Source organism: Eschrichtius robustus, chromosome 10 (genome assembly GCF_028021215.1).
Source record: "Eschrichtius robustus isolate mEscRob2 chromosome 10, mEscRob2.pri, whole genome shotgun sequence".
In the NCBI taxonomy this organism is placed as follows: domain Eukaryota; kingdom Metazoa; phylum Chordata; class Mammalia; order Artiodactyla; family Eschrichtiidae; genus Eschrichtius; species Eschrichtius robustus.
The window spans coordinates 95,733,176-95,745,077 of record NC_090833.1 but is presented as its reverse complement, the minus strand read 5'-3'; positions in this window follow the sequence as shown (position 1 = coordinate 95,745,077).

Sequence of the window (11,902 nt, the reverse complement as noted above, 5' to 3'; positions counted from 1 at the left end):
GAGAACCACAAGGACTGGCCTAGTCATAACATTTTCCCTAGGGATGATGGTGGGAAATGTCTGTGGGGTTCACTTTGAGTCAATACAGTAAATGTACTTGCCCAGGCATTCCTGGCAGAGAACAAAGGTATCAATAGGCTGAGTCAATACAACATATTATAACAGAGATTATTTTCTAAGGTAAGAAAGCTTCTGGAGGGAATGTAAAGACATATTACACATTTGAAACAACCTTGTGAATGACATCCTTCTCATCAGAAAAAGGTAACCCAGTATTCTATATCAAGGGAATTGTATTTCAAAACTGAGGTTGACATAAAGACATTTTCAGAAAAATGACAGCTGAGATGTTTTGTTACAGCGGATATGCCCTGGAAGAAATGATAAATTGTTCAGGCTGTAGTAAATTCATATCAGATGCAAACTTGTATCCATGGGAAGAAATTGAAGAGCACCAGAAAAAGTAAGTTTACCATTATGTATAAAATACTGCTCCCTCTTTTCCTTCTCTCACTCTGTTTTTTTTTTTTTTCCTTCTTTGAAACATAATGGCATGAAATATGTCAGATAACAGGGGTTCAATTGCTAAAGAAGATTCACAGGACCCACAATGACTATACTTAGAAATCTACAGTTTAGTGAACGAAAAGTATACAACATAGTTACACATCTAAGTAATGATATGAACCACATTGAAACCTGTGTCATAGCAAGGGGTCTATAGAGGCCAAATTTGGGCTCTAATTATCTTACTTCTGTAAGTGCTGTGACAGAATATACTTTGTCTTAGATCAGAAACCACCAACATATGCAATGACCCCTTGAAATCAGGGAGCCTCAAATGGAATGTTGGTTGAGATGTATTATTTTAAAATTTTGCTAATCATTGAGGCATATTACTGCTACATATTGAGCCTCAATGGTAGAGGCTTTCAGGAGTCTCTCCAATACCATGTGCAATTATCTATGCTCCTGTTTTCAATACACAGTATTTATGGTTGGTACAATACACTCTTAAATTCTATAGTCCCAAAGCAAAACTCTTAATTAGTATATTTCTCTCCTTGTTCAGAGTTCACTTGCATGCAAATATATTAGCAAAACAACTCAGGCTCATTCCAGGCCTGGTAGAGTTGAATCTCTTTTGAGCATGAGTGGCCCATTCTCCTTGTTGGCTCCATATTGGGTGTAATAAACAGTGTACTTTCCTTCACTACATTCTCAGTGTTAGTAGATTGGTTTTACAGTGCATTGTGCAAGTGGACCCAAGTTTGTTTTGGTAACAATACCAAGTGACTTTTTTTTTTTATACAGTGGTATAAAATTAGAAATCAACAACTTGAGGAAAGCTGGGAAACTGCAAAAATTAAACACCACACTCCTGAATAACCAGTGTGTCAAGTAAAATATCAAATGAAAAACCAAAAGATATTTGAAATAAAAAATAGAGCACAACTTACCAAACCTCTGGGAGCTGCTATAGCAGTTCTGAGAGGGAAGCTTATAGCAATAAATGCACATAGTAAGAAGTTAGAAAGATTGCAAATAAACAACCAAAGTTGCATGTTTAGAAAAGAAAATCAAATTAAACCAAAGTAGCAGATGGAAGGACATAAGATCAGAGCAGAAATAAATAAAATAGAGTTCAGAATAACAATAGAAAAGATAATGAAACTAAGAACTGATTTTTCTAAGAGATAAACAAAATTGAAAAACCTTTAGCTAGACTAAGAAAAAATGTGAGAAAACTCAATGAAATGAAAGAAGAGAAATAATAACTGACACTACAGAATTACATAGGATCGTAAGAGATTATTATGAATAATTATACAGCAACAAATTTAATAACCTAAAAGAAATGGTTAACTTCCTAGAATCATACAACCTACCAAACTGAACCAGGGAGAAACAGCAAGTCTGAACAGACAAAGAAAAAGTAATGAGATTAAATCAGTAATCAAAATCCTCCCAACAGGGCTTCCCTGGTGGCGCAGTGGTTGAGAATCTGCCTGCCAATGCAGGGGACACGCTTTCGAGCCCTGGTCTGGGAAGATCCCACATGCCGCGGAGCAACTAGGCCCGTGAGCCACAACTACTGAGCCTGCACGTCTGGAGCCTGTGCTCCGCAACAAGAAAAGCTGCGAAAGTGAGAGGCCCGCGCACCGCGATGAAGAGTGGTCCCCGCTTACTGCAACTAGAGAAAGCCCTTGCACAGACACGAAGACCCAACACAGCCAAAAATTAATTAATTAATTAATTAATTTAAAAAATATATATATACGTGAATGATCAAGCCACACTCCTTAAAAAAAAAAAAAAAATCCTCCCAACAGAAAATCCCAGATCAATGGAATATACTGTGTAAAGACACATGTATAAAAGAAGTTAAATAGAGTGCCAGTGGTATATGTAAATAAAGAACCATTTTCTTTCAGTGAAATAATTAGTTCATCACACTGTGGCACATGGAAAAAAAACTTGCTAAGACACATGTATAAAAGAAGATTACAAATAAGGCAGTTGTACTTGTAAAAATGACAGAGTTATTCTAGTGCAAGACTGAGTTCAACATTCTGTGGAGCATGAAAACACATTATGAATTTACATGTATAGAGTTTTTCCTAATAAAGCTAGTTGTATATTTGAAATAATGACAGTGTTATTAGAGTGAAAAAATGTGGTCACCATACTGAGGAGTGTAGTATAATGTATGTAAAAACCTGTGCATAAAACGTATCTTAGAGGGACTTCCTTGGTGGCACAGTGGTTAAGAATCCCCCTGCCAAAGCAGGGGGCACAGATCCGATCCCTGGTCTGGGAAGATCCCACATGCCGCGGAGCAACTAAGTCCATGTGCCACAACTACTGAGCCTGCGCTCCAGAGCCCACAAGCCACAACTACTGAAGCCCGCACACCTAGAGCCCATGCTCCACACCAAGAGAATCCACCACAATGAGAAGACCGCGCACCGCAATGAAGAGCAGCCCCCTCTCACCACAGCTAAAGAAAGCCCCTGTGCAGCAACGAAGACCCAACGCAGCCACAAATAAATAAATAAATAAATTTATTTTAAAAAACGTATCTTAGAATGCTTGTTGTATATGTGAATAAGATCTGTTATTTTAGTGAGAGAATATGATTACAGTACTGTGGTGCATTGAATACACTACGAAAAGTCACATGTATAGAAAATCTTTCAAGAAAGCTAGTTGTATATGTAAATAAAGGACAGTGTTATTTCAATGAAAAAATGTGTTCACCAAATACAATATGTGTTATATATTCTAAACGAACATGTATGAAAGATGGTCCTAAGAGAATTTTGTTGCATTTCTGTAGTGTTCTTTCAATGAAAGAATGTGTTCAATAAACTGTGGTACATTAAATTCACTATAATGAAAGATATACAGGCACGTTTTACAGAATGGTAATTGTATGTGTGAGTAAGGTTGGTGTTATTTTACTGAATGAATAATTCACCACAAAGTGGTTCATGGAAAACATTATGTGAAAGCAGGTTTGTAAACCATGTTTCATTGAATACTAATGTTTATGCATATGAAGGGAGTGTAAATTCAGTGATAGAATGTGTTCACCACTATAATACATTATGGTAAAACTCATGTATAAAATTGTTTCAAAGAATGCTAATTGTCTAAATGAATATGGTAAAGTTATTTCAGTGAATGAAAGAATGACTACAATGTGGTCTTAAGGTTACTCTAATTAAGATACATATATAAAGGATGCTTCCAGTTACTGTGGTTGTACTTCTGAATATGTCAGTGTTAAGTGGAAGAATGTGATCACTGGAAGAACGGGCATGGAATATATTGTGAAAATCACATGTATAAATGATTACTCTAAAATGCTAGTTTTATATGTGAATATATAAAATGATAGCATTTTTTTTCTCAGTGAAAAAATATGTTCAGCATACTCTTGTTAGAATATGCTATGTAAAAATACCTGTATAAAATAAGTTTCAAAAAATTCTAGTTGTATATATGAATGAGGAGAGTATTAGCTCACTAAAGATGTTTTCACCACACTGTGATATTTGCTATACACTATGTAAACACACATATATATAGGAGATGTTTCTCAGCAATTTATTTATATATATGAAAGGGCAGAGTGACATTTCACTGACATAATGTATTCACCAAACTGTAGTGCATGGAATCCATTATTTAAAGAAACGTTTAAATAAAAGATGTTCCTCATAAAGCTAGTTGTTAATGGGAAAAAGAACAGTGTATTACCATGAAAATTAGTTCAAAGTAATGATATATTAGAAACACTAAGGGTCATATGAAAACACTATGAAGAAATGATATGCCAACAAATTAGGCAATATAAAAAAATAGATAAATATTTAGAAACATATAACTTACCAATTATGAATCATGAAGAATAAAAATATGAACTACTACACCAAATATAGTAAGGAGATTGAATCACTGTGGTGCAGATAATATACTATCTCCTTAGGCTCCTCTTGGCTGAACTGTTTCTCAGACTTTCCTTGGTTTTGAAGACCTTGACAGTATTGAGGAGTGTTGGTCACCTATTTTGTAGAATGTCCCCTATTTGGGATTTGCCTGATGTTTCCTCATGATTAGACGGAAGTTATAGGATTTGGGGAGGAAGACCACAGATGTAAAGTGCCATTCTCTTCACATATCAATGGCACATACTATCAACATAACTTATCCCTAGTGATGTTGACCTTAGTCTCCTGGCTGAGGTGGACTCCTGTCAAATTTCTTCACTGTATAGTCTGTTTATTCCCTTTCCATATTGTCCTCTTTGACAGTATGAAACAATGTACAGCCCACAGTTAAAAAGTGGGGAGTTATACTGCACCTCCTGAGAGCAGAGTATCTATATAAGTTATTTGGAATTCTTCTGTACAGGATACTTTCTATTATCCTTCCTTCCTTCCTTCCTTCCTTCCTTCCTTCCTTCCTTCCTTCCTTCCTTCTTTCCTTCCTTTCTTTCTTCCTTCCTTCCTTCCTTCCTTCCTCCCTCCCTCCCTCCCTCCCTCCCTCTCTCTCTCTCTCTCTCTCTCTCTCTCTCTCTTTCTTTCTTTCTTTCTTTCTTTCTTTCTTGCTCATTTATTTATTCATATGGATTCACGGATATTAATTTTATACTTTGGGTTATAACCCAATACTAAATTATTTATTTTCTTGGTCAAATTGCTTCAGCTTTAGCCATTGGCAGCTCTTTTAGTCAGCTCATGTAGACCTTATTTATTTATTTATTTATTTAGAAGTTTCTTTTTACTTTTTTGAAAGTCTGTCTTTAATATTTTATTTATTTATTTTTCTTTTTCTAAAAAAATCTTTATTGGAGTATAATTGCTTTACTCCAATAATGGTATGTTAGTTTCCACTTTATAACAAAGTGAATCAGCTATACATATACATATATCCCCATATATCTTTTTTTTTTTTTTTAAGATTTATTTTATTGATTGATTGATTGCCATGTTGGGTTTTCGTTTCTGTGCTAGGGTTTTCTCTAGTTACGGCAAGCGGGGGCCACTCTTCATCGCGGTGTGCGGGCCTCTCACTATCATGGCCTCTCTTGTTGCAGAGCGCAGGCTCCAGACGCGCAGGCTCAGCAGTTGTGGCTCACGGGCCCAGTCGCTCCGCGGCATGTGGGATCTTCCCAGACCAGGGCTCAAACCCGTGTCCCCTACATTAGCAGGCAGATTCTCAACCACTGCGCCACCAGGAAAGCCCCATATATCTTCCCTCTTGCATCTCCCTCCCACCCTCACCATCCAACCCCTCTAGGTGGTCACAAGCACTGAGCTGATCTCCCTGTGCTATGTGGCTGCTTTCCACTAGCTATCTATTTTACATTTGGTAGTGCATATATGTCCATGCCACTCTCTCACTTCATCCCAGCTTACCCTTCCCCCTCCCCATGTCCTCAAGTCCATCCTATACATCTGCATCTTTATTCCTGTCTTGCCCCTAGGGTTTTCAGAACCTTTTTTTTTTTTTTAGATTCTATATATATGTGTTAGCATACGGTATCTGTTTTTCTCTTTCTGACTTACTTCACTCTGTATGACAGACTCTAGGTCCATCCATCTCACTACAAATATCTCAATTTCGTTTCTTTTTATGGCTGAGTAATATTCCATTGTATATATGTGCTACATCTTCTTTATCCATTCATCTGTAGATGGACACTTAAGTTGCTTCCATGTCCTGGTTATTGTAAATAGAGCTGCAATGAACGTTGTGGTACATGACTCTTTTTGAATTATGGTTTTCTCAGGGTATATGCCCAGTAGTGGGATTGCTGGGTTGCATGGTAGTTCTATTTTTAGTTTTTTAAGGAACCTCCATACTGTTCTTCATAGTGGCTGTATCAATTTATATTCCCACCAACAGTGCAAGAGGGTTCCCTTTTCTCCGCACCCTCTCCAGCATTTATGGTTTGTAGATTTTTGATGATGGCCATTCTGGCCGGTGTGAGTTGATACCTCATTGTAGTTTTGATTTGCATTTCCCTAATGCTTAGTGAAGGTTGAGCATCTTTTCATGTGTTTATTGGCAATCTGTATATCATCTTTGGAGAAACGTCTGTTTAGGTCTTCTGTCCATTTTTTGATTGGGTTGTTTGTTTTTTTGGTATTGAGCTGCATGAGCTGCTTGTAAATTTTGGAGATTAATCATTTGTCACTTGCTTCATTTGCAAATATTTTCTCCCATCCTGAGGGTTGTCTGTTCATCTGGTTTATGGTTTCCATTGCTGTGCAAAAGCTTTTAAATTTCACTAGTTCCCATTTGTTTATTTTTGTTTTTATTTCCATTTCTCTAGGAGGTGGGTCAAAAAGGATCTTGCTGTGATTTATGTCGTAGAGTGTTCTGCCTGTGTTTTCCTCTAAGACTTTTATAGTGTCTGGCCTTACATTTAAGTCTTTAATCCATTTTGAGTTTATTTTTGTGTATGGTGTTAGGGAGTGTTCTATTTTCATTCTTTTACATGTAGCTGTCCAGTTTTCCCAGCACCACTTATTGAAGAGGCTGTCTTTTCTACATTGTATACTCTTGCCTCCTTTATCAAAAATAAGGTGACCATATGCGCTTGGGTTTATCTCTGGGCTTTCTATCCTGTGCCATTGATCTAAATTTCTGTTTTGGTGCCAGTACCATGCTGTCTTGATTACTGTAGCTTTGTAGTAAAGTCTGAAGTCCTAGAGCCTGATTCCTCCAGCTCCGATTTTCTTTTCTTTTTTTTGAATTTTTGAATTTTATTTTATTTATATTTTTATACAGCAGGTTCTTATTAGTTATCCATTTTATACATATTAGTATATATATATCAATCCCAATCTCCCAATTCATGACACCACCACCACCACCCCTGCCACTCTGCCCCTTGGTGTCCATACGTTTGTTCTGTACATCTGTGTCTCAATTTCTGCCCTGAAAACTGGTTCATCTGTATCATTTTTCTAGGTTCGACATATATGCGTTTATATACGGTATTTGTTTTTCTCTTTCTGACTTACTTCACTTTGTATGACAGTCTCTATATCCATCCACGTCTTTACATATGACCCAATTTCGTTCCTTTTTATGGCAGAGTAATATTCCATTGTATATATGGACCACATCTTCTTTATCCATTCGTCTGTTGATGGCATTTAGGTTGCTTCCATGACCTGGCTATTGTAAATAGTGCTGCAATGAACATTGGGGTGCATGTGTCTTTTTTTTTTTTTTTCACACGCACACACTGGATTTTATTTTTACAAGAGATAAATAGACTGACACCAAGCATTGTACATGGATGACCACAACAAAAGCAACAATGATTGCAATTACCAAACATGAAACACACTCATACTATATCATAATATTGACATTCAGTCCAGTAATCCTCCACTGTAACAGCTCCTTTACTTTGCAGTGAAAATTGATTTGTATATTCTTTGCCTCTGAGACCTTGTGGGATTTTTTTTTTTAATTCAGACAGAAAGTCACAAAAATTATACTCATCCTCATCAGTTCAGTCAGTCCCATGTAATTAATTTTTTTTTCATCTTGATCTTTTGTTAGCACTTTTATGAGTTCATCAGTTTTTCATTAGAGTTCTGAAAATGCTTATTCATTCAGTTCAGCAGTACAGTCAGTTACCAGAAACCTGTACTTGTCAGAGTCTTTTCCATGAATTTCTTGAAGATGAAACCCTTTTATAGGAACATATTTGCAAAAGCATCAGAGTACACCCAGAACTGTCTGTAAATGACAAAAGACTTAAAAATGACCACAGTTAAAGATTTGATGAAAGTTCATAATAATGCAGTTGACAAGAAAATTAGTTATTTCTGAGATATACATTTTAAAGTAATAACTAGGATTATTACTTATAACATTATACCAGAACATATAAGATTTTTAGAAATTTCATGTAATGTCTGAAACATTTATATTAACATATTTCCATACATATTTCCATACAAATACAAATATAAGATTTTTAGAAATTTCATGTAATGTCTGAAACATTTATATTAACATATTTCCATACAAATAACCCAATGAAAGTTTAGTATCAGTTGTTTTGTTTGTTTCTTTTTTTATACTGCAGGTTCTTATTAGGCATCAATTTTATACACATCAGTGTACACATGTCAATCCCAATTGCCCAATTCAGAACACCACCATCCCCACCCCACCGCAGTTTTCCCCCCTTGATGTCCATATGTCCATTCTCTACATCTGTGTCTCAACTTCTGCCCTGCAAACCAGCTCATCTGTACCATTTTTCTAGGTTCCACATACATGCGTTAATATACGATATTTGTTTTTCTCTTTCTGACTTACTTCACTCTGTATGACAGTCTCTAGATCCATCCACTTCTCAACAAATGACTCAGTTTCGTTCCTTTTTATGGCCGAGTAATATTCCATTGTATATATGTACCACAACTTCTTTATCCATTCGTCTGTTGATGGGCATTTAGGTTGCTTCCATGACCTGGCTATTGTAAATAGTGCTGCAATGAACATTCGGGTGCATGTGTCTTTTTGAATTACGGTTTTCTCTGGGTATATGCCCAGTAGTGGGATTGCTGGGTCATATGGTCATTCTATTTTTAGTTTTTTAAGGAACCTCCATATTGTTCTCCATAGTGGCTGTATCAATTTACATTCCCACCAACAGTGCAAGAGGGTTCCCTTTTCTCCACACCCTCTCCAGCATTTGTTGTTTGTTGATTTTCTGATGATGCCCATTCTAACAGGAGTGAGGTGATACCTCATTGTAGTTTTGATTTGCATTTCTCTAATAATTAGTGATGTTGAGCATCTTTTCATGTGCTTCGTGGCCGTCTGTAGGTCTTCTTTGGAGAAATGACTATTTAGGTCTTCTGCCCATTTTTGGATTGGGGTGTTTGTTTCTTTAATATTGAGCTGAATGAGCTGTTTATATATTTTGGAGATTAATCCTTTGTCCGTTGATTCGTTTGCAAATATTTTCTCCCATTCTGAGGGTTGTCTTTTCATCTTGTTTATCGTTTCCTTTGCTGTGCAAAAGCTTTGAAGTTTCATTAGGTCCCATTTGTTTATTTTGGTTTTTATTTCCATTACTCTAGGAGGTGGATCAAAAAAGATCTTGCTGTGATTGATGTCAAAGAGTGTTCTTCCTATGTTTTCCTCTAAGAGTGTTATAGTGTCCGGTCTTATATTTAGGTCTCTAATCCATTTTGAGTTTATTTTTGTGTATGGTGTTAGGGAGTATTCTAATTTCATTCTTTTACATACAGCTGTCCAGTTTTCCCAGCACCACTTATTAAAGAGACTGTCTTTTCTCCATTGTATATCTTTGCCTCCTTTGTCATGGATTAGTTGACCATAGGTGCGTGGGTTAATCTCTGGGCTTTCTATCTTGTTCCATTGATCTATGTTTCTGTTTTTGTGCCAGTACCATATTGTCTTGATTACTGTAGCTTTGTAGTATAGTCTGAAGTCAGGGAGTCTGATTCCTGCAGCTCCATTTTTTTCCCTCATGACTGCTTTTGCTATTCAGGGTCCTTTGTGTCTCCATACAAATTTTAAGATGATTTGTTCTAGCTCCATAAAAAATGCCATTGGTAATTTGATAGGGATTGCATTGAATCTGTAGATTGCTTTGGGTAGTATAGTCATTTTCACAATGTTGATTCTTCCAATCCAAGAACATGGTATATCTCTCCATCTGTTGGTAACATCTTTAATTTCTTTCATCAGTGTCTTATAGTTTTCTGCATACAGGTATTTTGTCTCCTTAGGTAGGTTCATTCCTAGGTATTTTATTCTTTTTGTTGCAATGGTAAATGGGAGTGTTTCCTTAATTTCACTTTTAGAGTTTACTTCATTAGTGTGTAGGAATGCAGGAGATTTCTGTGCATTAATTTTGTATCCTGCAACTTTACTATATTCATTAATTAGCTCTAGCAGTTTTCTGGTGGCAGTTTTAGGATTCTCTATGTATAGTATCATGTCATCCGCAAACAGTGACAGTTTTACTTCTTCTTTTCCAATTTGTATTCCTTTTATTTCTCTTTCTTCTCTGATTGCTGTGGCTAGGACTTCCAGAACTATGTTGAATAATAGTGGTGAGAGTGGACATCCTTGTCTCATTCCTGATCTTAGAGGAAATGCTTTCAGTTTTTCACCATTGAGAATGATGTTTGCTGTGGGTTTGTCATATATGGCCTTTATTATGTTGAGTTAGGTTCCCTCTATGCCCACTTTCTGGAGAGTTTTTATCAGAAATGGGTGTTGAATTTTGTCAAAAGCTTTTTCTGCATCTATTGAGATGATCATATGGTTTTGATTCTTCAATTTGTTAATATGGTGTATCACATTGATTGATTTGCGTATATTGAAGAATCCTTGCATGCCTGGGATAAATCCCACTTGATCGTGGTGTATGATCCTTTTAATGTGTTGTTGGATTCTGTTTGCTAGTATTTTGTTGAGGATTTTTGCATCTATATTCATCAGTGATATTGGTCTGTAATTTTCTTTTTTTGTAGTGTCTTTGTCTGGTTTTGGTATCAGGGTGATGGTGGCCTCATAGAATGAGCTTGGGAGTGTTCGTTCCTCTGCAATTTTTTGGAAGAGTTTGAGAAGGATAGGTGTTAGCTCTTCTCTAAATGTTTGATAGAAGTCACCTGTGAAACCATCTGGTCCTGAACTTTTGTTTGTTGGAAGATGTTTAATCACAGTTTCAATTTCATTACTTGTGATTGGTCTGTTCATATTTTCTGTTTCTTCCTGGTTCAGTCTTGGAAGGTTATACCTGTCTAAGAATTTGTCCATTTCTTCCTGGTTGTCCATTTTATTGGCATAAAGTTGCTTGTAGTAGTCTCTTAGGATGCTTTGTATTTCTGCAGTGTCTGTTGTAACTTCTCCTTTTTCGTTTCTGATTTTATTGATTTGAGTCCTCTCCCTCTTTTTCTTGATGAGTCTGGCTAATGGCTTATCAATTTTGTTTATCTTCTCAAAGAACCAACTTTTAGTTTTATTGATCTTTGCTCTTGTTTTCTTTGTTTCTATTTCATTTATTTCTGCTCTGATCTTTATGATTTCTTTCCTTCTGCTAACTTTGGGTTTTGTTTGTTCTTCTTTCTCTAGTTTCTTTAGGTGTAAGGTTAGATTGTTTACTTGAGATTTTTCTTGTTTCTTTAGGTAGGCTTGTATAGCTATAAACTTCCCTCTTAGAACTGCTTTTGCTGCATCCCATAGGTTTAGGGTCGTCGTGTTTTCATTGTCATTTGTCTTTAGGTATTTTGTGATTTCCTCTTTGATTTCTTCAGTGATCTCTTGGTTATTTAGTAACGTATTGTTTAGCCTCCATGTGTTTGCCTGTTTTACGTTTTTT